Consider the following 18,162-nt stretch of genomic DNA (forward strand, 5'->3'; position numbering starts at 1 on the left):
CTTCCCTCTCCCCGGCCACTTCCTCCAGCTCCTCTGGGGGGACCCCGAGACGTTCCCAGGCCAGCCGACAGACGTAGTCTCTCCAGCGTGTCCTGGGTTCTTCCCCGGGGCCCCCGCCCAGTGAGACATGCCCGGAACACCCCCCCAGGGAGGCGTCCAGGAGACATACGGACTAGATGCCCGAACCACCTGTCGACCGAAGGTCGCCTGAAACGATTACAAAATTGATCATGGATCTCCCATGGAGGGTGTCCTGATGCCATGTGATGGACACTGGAAACATGTTACCCATTATGGATGTTGACGAGCGCAGAAGTCCAACAACAAAACACTGTGCAGGTTCAGACCAGGGGGGCCTTTCCTACCAATCACACTGCTCCAGGTGGCAGTGTCATTACCCATATGGGCATTGAAGTCCCCCAAAAGGACAATGGAGTCCCCCGTTGGAGCACCTTCCAGTACCCCTTTGAGAGACACCGAGAAAGGCCAGGTACTCCAAACTGCTTTTAGGCCTGAACGCCGAAACCACAGACACCTGTCTCCCCCCGAAGGTGAAAGGACATGACCACCCCGGCCCGCTGCCTCTAACCACGCCCAAGTTAAGAATGGTAGAGAGTCCAACCTTACTCGAGGGACTGAGTTTCAGAGCCCAGGCTTTGCGTGGAGGAGAGCCTAACTAGATCTAGCCTGTACCACTCAACTTCCTGCACGAGCTCTGGCTCTGTCACTTCCAGATAGGTGAGGTTCCATGTCCCAAAAGCAAAGTTCCAAGACCGCGGTTTGGGCCTCCCAGGCACCCGCCTTCAACTGCCACTCAAACCACATTGTACCGGCCTGATCCGGGTTATCACATTAGCTGCCTGCAAACAGCAGTCCTTTTGTGTGCCTTTGAGCATTCTTGCTCATTCAAAGGAATGAAAACTGCAGTGCCTAAATAAAGATTTAGGGTTTCCATACAGCTGCCTGGCTCCTGTCATGGGGCCCCCATCAGTGTCTGACTGACATTTCCCCTCTCAGCTGTCTCCACTAAATGACTTGAATCAATAAAAATATCTATAATAAAAAGTCAAAAGACTAAAAGGAAAAAACAATACCAAAGTTGCATTTGTGTAAATTTATTTTTACAACACACTCAATGTGTTTGCAATGTAGTTATTGTTTTCTGGCAAACCCCTTCAGTAGTAGACCTGCACACACAGAACCTTACTTCCAGTCCAGCCTCTGAACTCTGACATCACAACAATAAAATCAGAGATCTGTTGATCCTTTTTTTGCCCAAGATGTGTCCTTTCAGATTAAAACAGACGAAAACCTGTCAGTTTTACACGTATTCAGGTCCTCATTTTCTTGTGCTTGATAATTTAGCTGTTTTCACTTCTGCACCCCCACAACACTTCCATGCTGGTTTTATCTGAAGTGTGACGAAAGTTATTTTCACTGCCAAGTGTGATTATCATCATTTGGTCTAAGTAGATCACAGAGTTTAAAGGAGAAACTATTTGGAGTTCAGAGCATTTGTCGAATCAATAAAAACATTTCTAACCACCCAACACTTTTTAAAGTTTGAGGATACTCCAAATCAGCGTAACCTGGGCTTTTAGTGATGTCTTTTTATGGGGTCAATGTTCCAGAACCTCTGGGCTTCAAAGTCAAAGCTGATGCAAATTTTAAACTTCAGAGATTCTTAGCAAGTAAAACAAAGAATGACACTTTACTATTTTAAACAATTAGATTTGCAGATCATCATCAAACTGTTGAATTATTATGTTGATACTTACAAAGAGACAATGGTTAGAACTGATTTTTTTTGTCCATCACAGCAGGAGAAAAAAATAAAATGAAAAATATATTTAGACCAACTCTGGGCTACTTTCTGAATGTGGAGGTCATTCATGAGGAATGTTCTGGACTTTTGGCCCTTGTTGGGCTCAAGTTAAGCAATGCAAATTGTGGCTTCTCCATCAAAACTGAAGTTTTCTTTCTTTTCTGTTGTTCATTTAAACAGAACTGAAATAATGTGACTGAAGTGAACTGATACAAACTACCAACACGAACTTTGCTAGGGAAAAACTAACTTCCTTTTCAATTCTGAAGACCCTTCAGCTCAGTGTAACCCTTGTGCTATCTTAGATGACCCCCCCTTCCATTGACGTGTTCTCCCTACCATGACAAAGGTGGATAAAGGTGGAAAGATTTCATGTAATCCATGGACAGTGAAGATCACAAATCATTGAAGAAAAAAGGTTCAGAGCACTGTCTAATGGGTCTAGATGACCCAACTCCCAACGCTAAAGTGCCTAGGATAGCACAAGGGTTAATGTGGCAGCAATGATGGTGTTAGTTGCTTAGAAGTGTTTGTGTTCTGTCTCAGCGCTGTTTCCTCTCTCTAAGTTCAGACGGCTAAATTTCAAAATGTGTGAAGAAGCCTGATGGACGCAACTGCACACTGTGTCTGTCTTCTACACACATTTCCAGAATGAAATCATTTTATCATCTTTAGAAATCCAACATGTGTAGTTAATGTGCTACATGTCATTGCATCCCCTCCATCCACTTGGTTACACGGTCACACAGGGTTGGGCCATGCCACGACCCACTCAAAAGCTTCCCACCGGGCATGTGTGGCACATTCAAGAACACGCCTAACGTGGGTTTTTGAAACTGCCTTTAGCATCAATGCTCACACTGGACTGTCCCTACCCACTGCTAGCACATGTACCCACAGTTGGAGGAGTCTTGGTGAATGTCCAAATTCGCACCATGACCTCTACATGGTGCACTATAGAGTGCATTCGCCATTTTGTACTGCTGTCTGAACTTACAATATCAAAATCGAGTGCCCTGGAAATTTCCCAGAAGCCTTGGCGAAAAAAACCTGTGTGGAGTGATGCTCACTAGATCAGCAAACAAAGACCACAATGCATTGCATCTTAACATTTTTTACCCAATAAATCAATTTAAATGTATTTTTTTGATAAACCATCAACGTTTTTATCTTCAGAAGATGGTGGACTCATAAATAATCGCCGCACTGAGTTCAGGTAAAGACGGGAGAGGATAGCCGATGATCTTCTGTCGAGTCAATGACCATTTGGAAGAACTTTCTTCTGAGCTGCTGTGCTGGTGAACCTCATACCGATGCAGTAGATCAGGATGGGTTCTATTCTGCACCGGTGAGAGGACAGCAGGGGTCTGGCAGATGTTGTTCTTCAACACCCTGAGGAAGTCTCTGCTGGGACTTTATCAGCAGCTCAGAAGTGTTTGTGCTTCAAGTTAGGTCTTTATCAATCTGTACTCCTAGAAACCTGAAGTCTGTAACCCTCTCTACCTTTTCCCTGTTGATGGAAAGTGGAGATGTGGTTGTGTTCTTCCTCCTGTGGTCGATGATCAACCCCTTTGTCTTTGAGATGTTCAGGAGCAGCCACTCTACTTCATCCCTGTAGGCCCCCTTATCCTCTTCAGTGAGGAGTCCCACCACTGTGGTGTCATCTGCATACTTCACGATGCAGAGTAGGGGGCTCCCCACAGGGCTGCCAATGGGGTGAAGGGGAGACTGACAAAGAACAGTTCATGAAACATTTGTAAGAGTACCACATAATGAAAGCATTCAGGGGAGTGTACATGTTGGATTACTGTGTAAAATGTACTTAGTTAATTTGATCTGTCTTAGACGGATGTAGGTTTTTACTTTCACCACTGTGGGGCATTTCTCAAAACCAGAAAAGCATATGACGTCATCACACTAAGCACGTCCAGAAATATAATTTTCCCTGTTTTTGCCTCTGGTTCTGTGGACTTCTGTAGGAAGTGTTCAGTGACATAAACATGCCAGAGCGACTAAAGATAATCATTGCCTCCATCGCATTTTTCCTCTGAGTTCCATGCGGGGGAAGCTGCAGCTCCACAGCACAGAATAGCAGGTCGTTTTTGGTGGCAGAGGAGAGTTTGTGTCATCCAATCAGCATGCTTGGTCGTAGGGCGAGGTTGACTGTTTCATCGCACTATACGTCTAGCTTTTATGCTTCAAAGGACAAACATAGTTTAGAATGGGAAGAGAATGTCATATTGTTTCAAATGTCCTGTGATATTCACACAGGACTGTTCCCCTTACAAAGGCATTGACCCCACAGGTCTGAAACACCTTTAGTCATGCTAAGAAACTTTCCACTCAGCCAAAACAACGTCAGTACATCAGAATCTCAGGTAAAAACATTCCTCTCAGCTTTGTGAACACATAGTTGTTGATTTCTCACCAGTGTACACACGAAAAAAAGACGTTAACACCACCATCGCCAAATGACGCCTGGAATGACGTTAAATAGCAGGCTGTGTTTTCATTTTCATGCTATGTTATATCAAATATTAGATTTCTTTTGCAGCCTATGTGTTTTTTACAGTTGGTTACATTTATTCTTTTTAGCAAAGAACCCTCCTGCATTGCTTTCTTCACCAGCAGAGGGAAACATTAGCCTTTGCACACCAGTCTGTGTGGAGAACTGCTTCACTTTTAGAAAATGGCATAAAACATTTGCTGTGACCACTCAACCAAACGGAAAGCTGTCCGTTCGAGTCTTTTCCCATAGTCTGTTTTAATGCCTCGTGTAACTTTCTGTAGGAATTCATAAATATCTACATAGCTCAGTTTGCACTTTGATTCACCATCAAGTGAATGGAGAGCGCTGCTGTCAAACAGAGCAGGTTTGGTCTGCACCAGAGTTCAGGTGAACTTTCACACAAACAAAGCGTACGTTTCTAGGGAATGACCACTGCTGCCCATCCAACCTGTCATTCTACATGTGCCCTCATGGGTGGGTATTCTCCACAAATATGACAATTCAGACACAAGATAATTATCCTCCCCATGATGAATTAGAGGATCAACCCATTTTTTTTGTCTTTTTACCAAAAACCAGACCATGCCTGCTGTGTTTACTGCTCCTCTGCTGGAGTTCTGTTAACTGAGAGCGCAAAACTGTGTTTGCAAGGACTCTATCTTTAGACTGCAACAGCTACAACACAGCACTTCAATTCAGCTGTTGCTATGGGAACAAGGCTGTCCGACCAACAGCAGAAGAGCAATGCTGCTGTTTAAACGAGAACGCTGGAAAAGGATAGAAAGAGAGCTTAGTGTGTTTCAATGAGCACGTCCAAAGTGTTTTACAGGATACAGCTGCGAAATGACCACATGACCTCACAGTCCAGAGATACCACTGAGCTTTAAGACAAAAAAAGATCTTAATTTAAGTCATTCCATACATTTATTTGTTTTGAGAAACACTGTAACAATCTAAACTGATTGCATTCAAATTTAAATGGTGGATTTTGGATAAAACATTCAGTCTTTAAGCGTGAACTTCAAATTATATTAACATTGTACCATAAAGTTTCCCGTACCACCAGAAGTCAGAAGTGTTCAATGCTTTGAGCTGTTTTTGTCTGCAAAGTCTTTCTTTGCTTTCAATCGATGTTTCTGAAACAGTGACAGTGGCAAACGTCTATTTCTAACAGCTCCCGTTCAAATGAAAGCTTGTCAAATGTAACGAACCCATCCCAGTATTTCCCAGAACAAGCTTGTCTAAAATCAGTGTAATAGACACATCAATATGTGATGGGACTTCTATGCACAAATCATGAGAAGAAATGTTACCATGGCAACATCAGCTTCTCCAATTAAAGGTTTTATGTACAGAGAGCTTTCACAAGGAAACCAGCATTCGGCCCTTGTACAGTTTGTGCCCGGAAGGTCATGTGCATCTGTGTCATCTGTGTTACTAACGAACATTATGCTACACTCAAAAGCTCAAAATGTGATTTTCCATGGTCTAGACCAGCGGTCCCCATGTCCTACATGTTTTCCAAGCAACCTGCCATTGAAGCTCCTTACTGGCTAGACACACCTGATCCAGGTAATCAACGGCAGATGAGGCAGGGTTTCTGGAGGACCAGCAGGAGGACGGTCCTGAGGCACCCCCGGTATAGGCCCTGGGCCGGGACTGTCAGTATGGCCTCACTAAGACATTTAAAACACTTTCTTTGATCACTGAGATGGTTGTTCACTGATGTCTGAACATTGACTCTGCAGTTTGCTCTGCTGGGTTTTTTATTGCCTCAAATTCTCAGCTGCTGTTGCCAAGCACATGATGAGAAGTAGCAAAAAAAACGGCAGCGCAGACGAGGACAGTCACTAACCCCACTCTGTGCCAACGATAATGTTATTCAGAACATGTTTTTTCACATGTAAGCAGGAATTTACTGTTGGTGCAGACGTTCTAACATCATTACCCTGATCAGGAGATGGAAACATTAAATGAAACATGGTGTGCATGTAGACATGGTCATTGTTTAGAGAGAGAAGTCTTTTTGGAGGAGGAGAGAGTCAAGTGACTCCTCTTGTGCTGAAAGAAGGAAAAACAAATGCACTTAATCTTTTTTTAAAAGCTGCTCAATTTTCCTTGTATCCATGACTCTGCCCTCACTCTTTCTATTTGGTTCAAAAAGAAATGCACACAAATTTTAATTCTAACTACAAATTTGTTTTTACAAATCTAGAGGTTGTGTGGTTGAAGCCCATTTCCCCCTATTGTAACACATCTGGATAGAACGCTTTATTTTCTAATGGTCTGTCTGACACAGCAGTCTCCATCACTAACCCAGGGGTGCCCACACTTTTGTTGCATGCGAGCTACTTTTGAGACGACAAGCTCCAAGAGATCTACCTATTATTTTTAATCTAGTCTGAAATACTGTTTATGTATTAATAGTTCAAAAGATGACAACTTATACAGTATTTTAAATGCAAAATACTATGTTTATGTACTGATAACTTAAAAAGTAAGAGTACACAAATCATTGTGAGGAGAAAGCTTTGTTTGGACTCTTAGTATTATTTTGTAGTAATACGACATGCATTTTATTATGAAAACCGCGGAGCCGGTGGCAGGCTGGGTCAGACGGGGCGTCGTGGTCTTGATCGAGTAGGCACAAGGAATGACCCGGGCCTCAATAAATGCTCCTGTGGGCCAGACCGGTCCTCCACCGGGGACCAGCGGACCCGGCAGTGGCTTTCCAATGGGAGAAACAATTTGCGCTCAGTGTATTTAAACGCGCGTGTGCAGTGATGTATGTATGACAGGATGTTCAACTGGGCATTCTGCATGTCAATCATGTCATGTACTTCTCGGTGAGGAAGACGACATTTTTATTTTTGCAATTTTTCTCTGATGGCCTGCGATCTACACACGTCCTTTGATCACGATCGACGTGATGAGCTATAAACCAATGGCAGTAGATTGTGTTTATGTGCCTTCACAGGTTCATTCAGTGTATAGAACAGGAGCTACAGCGCCAGTGAAAGCAACAGACACAGGGAAAGAAGCTTCTCTTCAGGGGTCGCCACAACAAGTAATCTGTCTCAATCTACCCCTGCCCTCTGATGCCCCTCACTCACACTAACCACTCTCGTGTCCTCCTTCTCCACATCTATGAACCTCCTCTTTGCTCTTCCTTTAGACCTCTTCTTTGGAAGCTCCAACATCAGCATCCAACATCAGCACTGATCCTCTGTCTTCTCCAGCAGTATCTCTTCATCTCTTAATTCTTACTGATCTTTGGTACTTCCTGCTCTACAACAGCCTCCTCTTCTCCTCTGTGTTCTCTAACACGTTCCTCATTCATCAGCTCTTCAAAGTTTTCCTTCATCTTTCCATCACATATGTAGAACCGGTCAACACATTTCCGTCTATGTCCTTGATCACCTGAACCTACTGAACATCCTTCCATCTGTGTTTCTTTACCTCAACCTTACACATTTACCTTTCACACCTTTGTGTCATACACACCTTCCCCTGCTCTCTGCTTGACCTTTGACACCTCCATCTTCTCCTTGTGCTGCCTGTCCCTGTTCCTCTTTTTCTTATCTAACCTTTTCCTCTGAACTTCTTCCTTCCACCTCCAAGTCTGCTGATCTTCTGTCTTCCTTCCAGATGAGACATCAAGCTCCTTCCTCTCGTTCTCCATGATCACTTCCTCTGCAGCTGTCCAGTCATCTGGAAGAACCTCTTGGTCTCTCTAAAACATTTCTCCCCTCCTCCCTAAAAGTCACATGACACTCTTCATTTTTCAAATTCCACCACTTGGTCCTTTATTTTGCCGTTGTCTTTTCATCTCCCTCACCACCAGAGTCATCTTCGCACCACTATTCACTGCTGTCACTGCAAATGAGCTACAGATGAAAATAAAAACAGAATTTCCCTAATCTTTGGCTAAATTTACCAAGAAAATGTGTCTAAATGCCTATGCTCAGATTAGCTAATGATGACTAGGGATGGGTATCGAGCCCCGGTATTGAACGAGCCCCGGGTCAGCATTCTTCAAGACCGCAGTATCGTTCTGATCTGACCTCAACGGTTCTGCTACTGGAGAAGTCGCACAAGATATAAACGTTATCTGCCATATTTAACTCACCAAGTCAGTCAATTTGCCATTAATTAATGTATATATTAATTTCTCTATTCTCGCTGAAGAGGAGAGGTCTGTCTGGTTATTTGTGTGCTTGAGGGGTGGGGCTATTGCTCAGACAGAACGCGGCGCGCACACAGGAACGCCACCAAAGATATACGATGGCAGAAAGAGCTAAACGGTCCAAAATGCGTCTCTTTCCTCCCTGAGCTGCAGATCTCTGTGGTAAAATAACTATCATGTTCTCAGATTGTGGTGGAGCCTTTAACACCGTCAGGTAGAGAACAGCGTTAATGCAGAGGGGGCGTGTCTGCGGCTGTGAACGCCGACCAGAGTCTGTTATGGGATGTAACGTTTTTCTGGAAAGACAGTCAGTGGCGATCTCGTAGCGGACACGTGACCGCCCCAAAAAAAGGGGAAAAAAAACATTTCCCCCCTAGACTAAAACTCCCATTTCCGTGTAAGATTAATTAAATTTGTGTCAGGACGCCCCCACTGTGCTGTCACCTTGCTGCTATGATGACCGTATGTTGAGCTGTCTGTGTAGAAGACGCTGGAGGGGAAAAACAACAAACAGGTAGAGAGGCGGGGCGGGGCTTAGACTCACCGCTTATAATTCCAGACAAACTAACAGCTGCTTCCTAATAAAAAATAGTTTTCATCAATAAAATTAATGTCATTTATTGGGTTTACTGGAATTAAAGAAAATAAATAAAGAGACAGGAGTCTGCATCAAAGTGAATTTGTTTCCATCATCAAATTCATCTTAACTCTGGTGTTTGACAGACAGAAAAGTCTATTCAAGTACTAAATAAACTATGGCGATATATCAGCAAAAACATTTTTTCTAACACATCTAGTGTTGCGGCTCCCTGTGCTTTCATCTCAGTGGGAAACTGATCCAAATGGCTCTTTGAGAGTTTCAGGTTCTAGATCCCTGGTCTAGCACATTCACCTGCATTCCAGGTTTGTATTGTAACATTATCATGTATAAAGTCAAATGTTCAGTTAAAAAAACAATGTTGTTGCATAACTAGGAAATTAAACACTTTATGTTCTTAATTTGTTATTTATTTATTTTCCTCAAAATGTATTAATAAGCAGTATCAATAAGAGTAGTAGTACCGTTAAAACCTTAACGATACGCATCCCTAATGATGACCATGACTTCACTGATAACCTTTGACCAAGAAAGAATAGATTATATCAAAAAACACATTTTAAATACATTTCCATAAATTATGAGATAATGAGACAATTGCCAATAGAAGAATAAGTTATTCATCTCAGAGAAATAATGCATTTCAACTCATTTACTCAGTAGTAATATACTTTAAATTCAAAGTAGACAAATGCAGAGAAGATGTGGGTCTGGATCAATGAACTGTCATAAATTGCAGCCTTTGGTTGTCATGTCCATGTGGTCTCCATCAGAGGCTTCTCCAACAGTCTGTGGGTGTTTCATCCTCCACAGTTTCCATGGCTTCAGGCTGTTGGTGTTAAAAAAAAAACTTTAAAACAAAGAAGGTTTTGTGTGAAAGTAAAAAGTGGTAACCCATTCAAAGCACACATCCAGGTGAGCTGCCTTCAGATGAAGATGAGCTAAAAGAGGCCATGCAGCAGTAGGAGCTGCAATACAGTACAGGGGAGAGAGAGAACAGAGAGGGGGAGGAGACAGGGAGCATTCCCGTCAGCCTGAATCTCTCTCAGCCTACACCGGCTCCTCACTCCACCTCAGGCTCAGTAATGCAGAATTTGCTGTGAGAGGGAGCCCCAGCGTTTGAAACCTCTGTGCTGTTTGAGGACACACTGAGCCAAAAGCCGGTGAGTACTGTAAAGCCTCCGCTTGGCGTGTCAGAGCTTTATGAAACCCAGCTTTCTCAGAGATGCTCTGGTTTCTTAGGTATCACAGTGTAGATCAGAGTCATGCTGTGAATTTCTCCTTTCGTACTTCTGCTATCCAGACTTTTTAGTTGTGGTTCGGAGGAAGACATCTTAGAAACAAGGATCTCTTGATTCGATAATCCTTTAATTCCTTTAAGCTGTTGGCTGCTTGTAGCATCTCAGCGGGAGGTTTGTTTGTAAGTATTTTTATTCATGGATTAACAGACACTCTCACTTGTGGTAATCCTTCAGAGGTTACACAGAACAAATGCATCTAAGTCAGTAAAGACGTGCACGTTTGTGATGAATGCCGTCTTCCTGAATGCACGGATGTGTTTGGTTGGAGGTAGACAACTAAGCCCAACAAACTTTTCCCAGTTTACAGGCAGGAGATGGTCACACAGGAAGCAGTGCTCACTTTCACCAATGCTGCAAGGTTTTAACCTGCACTGCACTCAATATGAACAACTTTAAACCATTTATTTCTGCCACAGCCTCCTGTCCTGAAGAAGATTCAGGACTCCTCTGTCGTGATATTGTTGGCTGCATGTCTACATCTCAAAGTTTTCCCTTAGATCCTTTGTGGTTTGGGATGAGTCTGAATCCGTGGAGAGGACCATGGTTTTATTAAGCTAACAGAAACAGAAACAAAAACATGTCAAGGTCTGGAACATTGGACTCTGTGAATTGCTGATATGTGAACCTCATTAACTGGTGTTTAGGAGACAACAGAGTGTCTAACAAAGACGTGGTGTTCATTTGTGTACCCAGAATCCATCAGAGATCAGATTAAGGGATTAAAAGTTAGAAGAGTCTAGGCTGAATGACCAGACAGCGTTGAAGGTGACAGGGTTGTGTGTCTGGGACCAGAGTACTTCCTGGGTCCAGGAAAAGTCAAAGCTGTAAATAAGGAGCTGACAGGGCAGGTCAGCTCACACCAGCACTCCACTGCCACAGAAAGAGATGACCTGCATTTTTACATCTACCCCAGTGAACGATTTACTAGACTGACTACAATTTACCACAGGAGCATATCCTAAAGGGGCTTCATCATTTGTCAGGTTGCTTGGGGGCACCAACATTGTTGTGCAATGAGATGGTTTTCTCAACGTCCTGAGGCATTTTGAGAACGCAGAGCTGAGAGTACATCCCAGTGCACCATGTTATCTGCATCATTTAAACTAAGAACACATCTTTCCTTTATTCTTTCAGCTCATAAATCTGCTGTCTCACAATCACAAAGATGTCCATCTTGTAGAATATGAAGCCAGTTCTTCCACTTTTCAGCTTAAGTCAGGTTGGACATTTCTTTGCCGAAACGAACAAGAATGAACACTATCTAAACTTTCCTTACAGCTTGAGCTTGGCAAGAGTTACATTTTACTGAATTACTCCTTTTTGTTTTCCTGCCTAACTGAGGTTTCTCCGGGTTGGACAGTGACGGACAGATGGCTCATCCAGTCATGAGCCAAGCTTTCCCTCTTTGAGAACAAGGCCTTCCCAGATGGCAGTGCTTTTCCAACCATCTGGTGTGTCAGGTTCAGTCAGAGCTGTTTCCCTAACCGTGAATGCGGTGACTGCAGCACTGTTTCCTCTTGCTGTGTTGGAGGCTGTGAACACTGAAGAAGTTTGTAAAGTTTAGTTAACACTTTGAGAACATTTCACCTGAAGGTGTCAGTCATCATACTTCATGCTTTCTGAACCAACTTGAGGGGGCGTGGACTAAAATGCACATAGGTGGGGTTGACTTTTGTTGTGGCTGTGTTCTAGCACTGCTATGTAAATAAGTGTATTACATTTTTCACATAGTTGTTCAAAAACTTCGCAAGTATATGTCAAATGTTTGAGCTGTTACACCAAAATGAGACAAGTCCCACTGTTCATTAACACATATTTTTGCCTTGTATCAACGGTTCAGGTTGGAGGTGGTGGTGTCATGGTGTGGGGGACATTTTCTTGGCACACTTTGGCCTCCTTAGTAGCAGTTAAGCATGGTTCAAACCCCACAGTCTACCTGAGTATTGTTGCTGACCGTGTCCATCCCTTCATGACCACAGTGTTCCATCTTCTGAGGCTACTTCCAGCAGGATAAGGCTCCATGTCAAAGAGCTGGAATCATCTCAGACTGGTTTCTAGAACATGACAATGAGTTCTCTGGACTCAAACGGCCTCCACAGTCACCAGAACCCAATAGAGAACCTTTGGGATGTGGTGGAACGGGAGATCGGCATCATGGAAGTGCAGCCGACAAACCTGCTATGAATGCTATAAATCGTGCATGCTTTTCTTCAAAGCATCCAGAGTCTTGCCCAAGGACACTTCGACATATGGGCAGGAAAGGCAGGAATCAAACCTGAAATCTTCCAATCAGAGGTTGATTGCCCTACCGCTGCTCCACAGCCGCCCCGTGTCAGGCAGTCTAGCCTTATTGACATTCTATCATGTCAATGTTGACCAAACTCTCTGAGGAATGTTGCAGTTCCTTGTTGAATCCATGCCACCAAGGATTAAGGGAGTTCTGAAGGCAAAGGGGGTCCAACCCGGTACCAGTATGGTCAGGTGGAGCTGATAAAGTGGGTGTACATGTTTCTAAAGGTACAGCTTTCACTGAGGGGAGTCTGACACTCAGAACCTGACTGTAATCACCTGAGCTGGTGCTTGCAGCCGGGACTGACCTGGTTTCAATCCAGTCTGTTTTTACTTTAAAGTCTTCCTGTTGTTTCTGCCTCATTCTGCAGAGCAGCAAAGGCTTCAGCCTAACAGGATGTGTGGACCCTTCTTATGTAACCCACACTAAGGCCTTCATGCTGGTCCAGCTGTGATCCCGGCTCTATTTTCAGCAGACAGGGATCAGACCTCCATAGTGTAAACAGGTGGACGTCTATCCACAGCTTGACTTTTACATGCCTCCATCCGCATCGTCTCTCAGAGTCAAGCTTAGCTTTATCCTTGACGAGAATTGCATGCATTCTGTCCTGTTCTTCTCCAACTGTAGCATGAGAATCTGGCTTCTTTCCTCCTAAAGTCTGTGTGTGGCATCTTCACAGTGATGTAAGGCCTATCCCACTGTCCAGGGGTTAAAGGTCACATTTGATTTGCAGCGAATATTGACATGATCTATTGAAGGAGACAGGAAGTGCAGACCAATCTGCAGCTTCTTTCAGAAAGTGTAGCCTTCATTCCTTAAGGCCTCACAGCCTTTTACTTTACTCTTAAAGTGTTGCTTCTATATTTTTGTTTGCCCATCTAGACTCCCACAATGCAAAAGGTTGGAGTATTGATCAGTTTGCTAACTGTAACCCAGCAGCTACAATGCATGCAGTCCTTTTACTTCAAGGTTACAATCTATGTGTAAATGTTGGCAAATTTCAAACAGAACGAAGTGGAATAACTCCAAACCATGAATTACGATCATTAATATTTGCAATGGGAATCAAACATCTACTTGTTTGCCACATCTGAGTGAGGCGCTGCTTTCAGGCTGAAGATGTAGGAGTGTAAGGGGGCGGGCATGAATGTGCACCCGGAGCAGCTCTGCACTGACATTTCTATTGCATTCATTATCAGCTGTTCTGGCTCCTTTTTGTTGGTTTTTGAGTCCTGCTGGATCCAAAGTTCATGATGTTTTTTTAATAATAACTGCGGTTTTGGGGAAAGTGTCTTGAAGGCAGCAGTCTTACTCTGACCCCGTGTGTTGGAGCAGCCATCACAGGCTGCAGGAGAGCACCGAATGTCGTATGTTCTGCCTCACACTCATCCCTATCCAGTCCGTCAGCATCAGAGGCTGCAGCTGCAGTGCAGACACGCCCACCTAGACTGAGCACACAAACGCTCTTTCACACGACCACCCTGTCATGCATTCATACTCATTTACTTCCATGTTTGAACAGCTGACTCATTAAGTTTAGAATTTTGTCAAATCTGAAATAAGGAAGACACATGTCCGTTTTTTTGACAAATGGCCCTGCTAAGAGGTTTTAAAGTTTAGAAATGGAATTTGAAGACAGGAGGCGTCACTGTATACTTTGGTCAATAGATTGTTTTGTAGAAATTATAGATATGAAACTGAACTTTGGGAGAGTCGATCCTCTACCGTGTGTGTTTGTCTGCATATGAAGGTTTGTTTCCGTACAGAAGAAGTGACCCTTCTATAAAGGAACTTTTTGTCCTTTTACAAATGAAACATAATCTGTTTTCAGCAGCAACATCTACACTTTTAAAGCCAGTAAAATATCAGAAAAGGTATCTATTTGTCCCTTCAGTCGACAAACATATCAGGTTTCAGGCAGAGATTAGAGGTCAGTTTGTCCCGCTGGACTTCATTTAGAACTTTCCTTCATTGAGGTTTGCAAAAGCTCCTGCCTCAAATGGTAAAGCTTCACACTCTGAAAGATGTGTGCTGTAAAAAGACTATCCTAACAAAATAATAGAATAGAATAGAATAGAATAGAATAGAATAGAATAGAATAGAATAGAATAGAATAGAATAGAATAGAATAGAATAGAATAGGCTTTATTGGCATTGTGACATTTTACACGAACAAGAAAACTTCAGTGTTCTTACGGTTGGGTGTTCAGAAAAAATTAACCAAATGACAACAAAGTTATGGAACCATTTAAGGCAAATTTAAGACACAACACAGAAGAAAAATAAAAATACATTTAAAAAATACTACTCCCATACTAGTACCACTTACTACCAGGGTGAAAGTAGATTTTTGTTTATGCTAGTACTATGACAAGTTTCCCCAACATACATTTTTAATAGCAGTAACTGCATATCAGAGAGGTAATGATTAATCAATGAAATGATCTGTCTGATTCAAGATGTTAATTGAATCAAATCAAACTATTATGAAATCATTTCAAAATGAAATAAACTGCTGATAATTGACCTTGGATACCATTTGTATTGAGACATGGTAGTTTATTTTACTATGAGGTAAAACCGACCAATCACAGCAGACAACACACATGTGATGCCATTAAAACTGATCAGTCCTTCATTCCAGTCCAATGTGTGGACAGATTTTGAAAAAGGTCATGTGACCATCCAGTGTCTAGAATGTTCTAAGAATGTTCCCTTTGAAAACTTTGGATGTGGTAAAACAACAGAGGTGAACTTTAGGAAACTAACATGTGAATGGATTTGACATTCATTCTAGTTTACTTGTTTGTTTGGACACAGATTTCATTTCCACTTGTGTAGAGAATCGGATCATTCAAAAATGAACAGATATCTACTATTACGGTAATCGTATCTGCAACCACAGATATGATTTGAATCCTTGTTAAAATGAGTCGCCAAGCTCTAATAAAGATAAATGCATTTGAGAATAGATCTTGACTGTAAATAAAAATGTAAACTGGGCTTCATGGAACAACTATTTGAATTAATGATTGTAAGAAAGAACTTCATAAATGCAGGAAATGCACCTCCTTTCTCATTTTCTTCCTCTCTACTTATTTCAGCGTGTACATCTTCATCCTCATCCGCAGTCTTCCTCCTGAGCAATCTTCCCTGCATTCTTCTTTTTTCAAAGACTTTTTCAGATATAAATGTATTAATTTTGCTGCATATTTCACTCCTACCATTGCAGTAGCTTTTACATTAAACTGTCAATCACAGTAGTGTTCAGAAAACTGTAGGAATCATTGCTTTTCTTGTCACGTTGCAAACAAACCAACCTCCAACTTCCATAAAAATATGGCTCCTTGATTATGAATGAATTGAGTGTCCCAGGACAACAAATCAAATATATTTCAAGTTTCAAGTCAGCTTTATTGTCAAATATACTGTATACACATGATATTCATTACAGATAAAATGTCCTTCCTCTCAACCCACGATGCAAACAGCCAATAAAAAATAAAAATAATAACAATAATCTAATGTACAAAATGTACAAAGATCTACAGATCAACAAAAAAGATAAGATTGGACATAGTATGATGTATTGATGTAGATGCTTTTGTAAAGATAAAAAGTTGAGAATAAATAATAAAAACAAAAACCAGCTGTTTTATTTTAATTCAGCTGTGGCTGAATTTAGTTTTGGTTTTGGGGGCTCGTCCGGGATTGTCAACAGTGCTTGTATTAATCTTTTTTTTTCATTTTTTTCATTTTTTTCATTTCATTACTGATGATTGGAGGGATGATAGAGACATTCAGAGACAGTACTGTAAACTCTATGCTCAGGCAAACATGCTGATGAGAAAATTCAGTACGTGTTCTCTTCAAGTGAAGTGTTCGCTGTTCAGAGCTTACTGCACTCCTCTGTATACGGCCCCTCTTTGGTGGAACTATGGACGTGGGACATTCCGCAAATTCTTAGTGGCCTATAATGATGCTTTTAGGCTTCTGCTACAGGTGCCAAGGTGGTACAGAGCCAGTCAGCTGTTTGTGGATGCTCACATCCCCACCTGTGAAGCACTACTGCGTAAGCTTACATACGGCCTTATGGAACGCCTGGACAAATCTAAGAACTCAATTATCATGTCTCTGACTGATCCCAAAAGAAGCTCATGCCGCTACACTTCTGCCCTGAGGAAACACTGGATACAGCGATTATACTCTTTTTAATTTATATCTTTTTACTTTTTATTATGTATACTGTATTTGTATCTTTTTCTATGGACCACATCTGAGTCTGAAATAAAAGTGTGTATTTTTATGGCAATTGTTCTACTTCTGTTTGGTGTAACTTTGATTGTACTTGGAGGCAAAGTTTGAATAACAGTCTTTCTTTGTGGTTCATAATATGGAGTTTGAAGTCAGTGACGTGTTGGTTAAGGAGATCAAGAGCATTTTGAAGGAGCAGTTAATTGAGCTTCTCATACAAATGAATGGGAAGGTGTTCTCAAATATACATATATATATACTTTTTTAATTGGCGTACAATCTTCATACGCTGTCATTAAAATGTCAGACTCCGTCTCACTAGAGTATATTTTTTACACTCATTGTAGTGTATTTTTTTTCTCCACGTGTTTCCATGGTGACTCCTTAAATCGGCGATCCATTGAAAATGTCTTTATGTACCTGCTGTGCATGCGCATTAACCCAGGGTTACCAAGTCGAGCGTAATTACACTAACTCATATTCAGTCTTCTGGAACCGACCCAGAGTAAACAAGTTCAGGCGGATTTCAGCCAGAGTTCAGGGTTAAAGTCAGGGGAGTTTAAACATGCTTCCTGGAATACCCCCTGATCTGGTTTCTAATGTCAGTATTGATCTGTTTTGGAGAAAAAAGGTAAGATAAAGTGCTGCCTGGTTCACGGTTTTAGCGGCATCAGACTGCAGCTGCTTTTGAATAAATGTTAAAGCAATAAGGAGCCACCACACAGCTGAACTTCACCAGATGCTAAACCGGCACGCAGTACTGGACCGTTCAGAATTACTTTTAAGCTCTGCTTATGCCCATTTGTTGCACAATCAGTCCACTTATTGCACAGCTAGTTGTAGCATTTCATGTGTGTATTATGTTTATTGAGTGTTGTGGGATGGGCATTGTTCTTTACTCTTGTTCATGTTCTGATTGCTTTTATAGCCGTCTAGAAGGTCACACTGTGTCCTTGAGGATGTGGTGGTCCCTCTTGAAACAGTGGGAGTTGTACAGTTCAGGTGGAGAGGGGGAGAGGTCAGCTGAGCATCTTCTGGACCGAGTCCATGACCCTTTGGGGGACTGTCTCCTGAGCTGCGGTGCTGTTGGTGAAGCACATGCCGATGCAGTGGGTTTTAATTAGAAACATATTTGTGTGGTAACAAACAGCAGGCAAGAATGCAGCAGAAAACAGTCAAAGGGTACAAACTTGAACACT

The 18,162-nt window shown here is 42.2% G+C and overlaps 1 protein-coding gene across 1 annotated transcript in view; it reads left to right on the forward strand.

The window, feature by feature from the left end:
* Positions 1-10,261: 10,261 nt before the first annotated feature.
* palmdb (palmdelphin b) overlaps positions 10,262-18,162 on the forward strand; it is a 51,256-nt gene continuing 43,355 nt past the window's right edge. The window contains 1 exon segment of the mRNA XM_078938785.1: positions 10,262-10,281. The gene's annotated coding sequence lies outside the window, so the exon portion shown is untranslated.

This window comes from Oryzias latipes, chromosome 20 (genome assembly GCF_053564925.1).
Source record: "Oryzias latipes strain Hd-rR chromosome 20, Olatipes_Hd-rR_3.1".
Lineage (NCBI taxonomy): Eukaryota > Metazoa > Chordata > Actinopteri > Beloniformes > Adrianichthyidae > Oryzias > Oryzias latipes.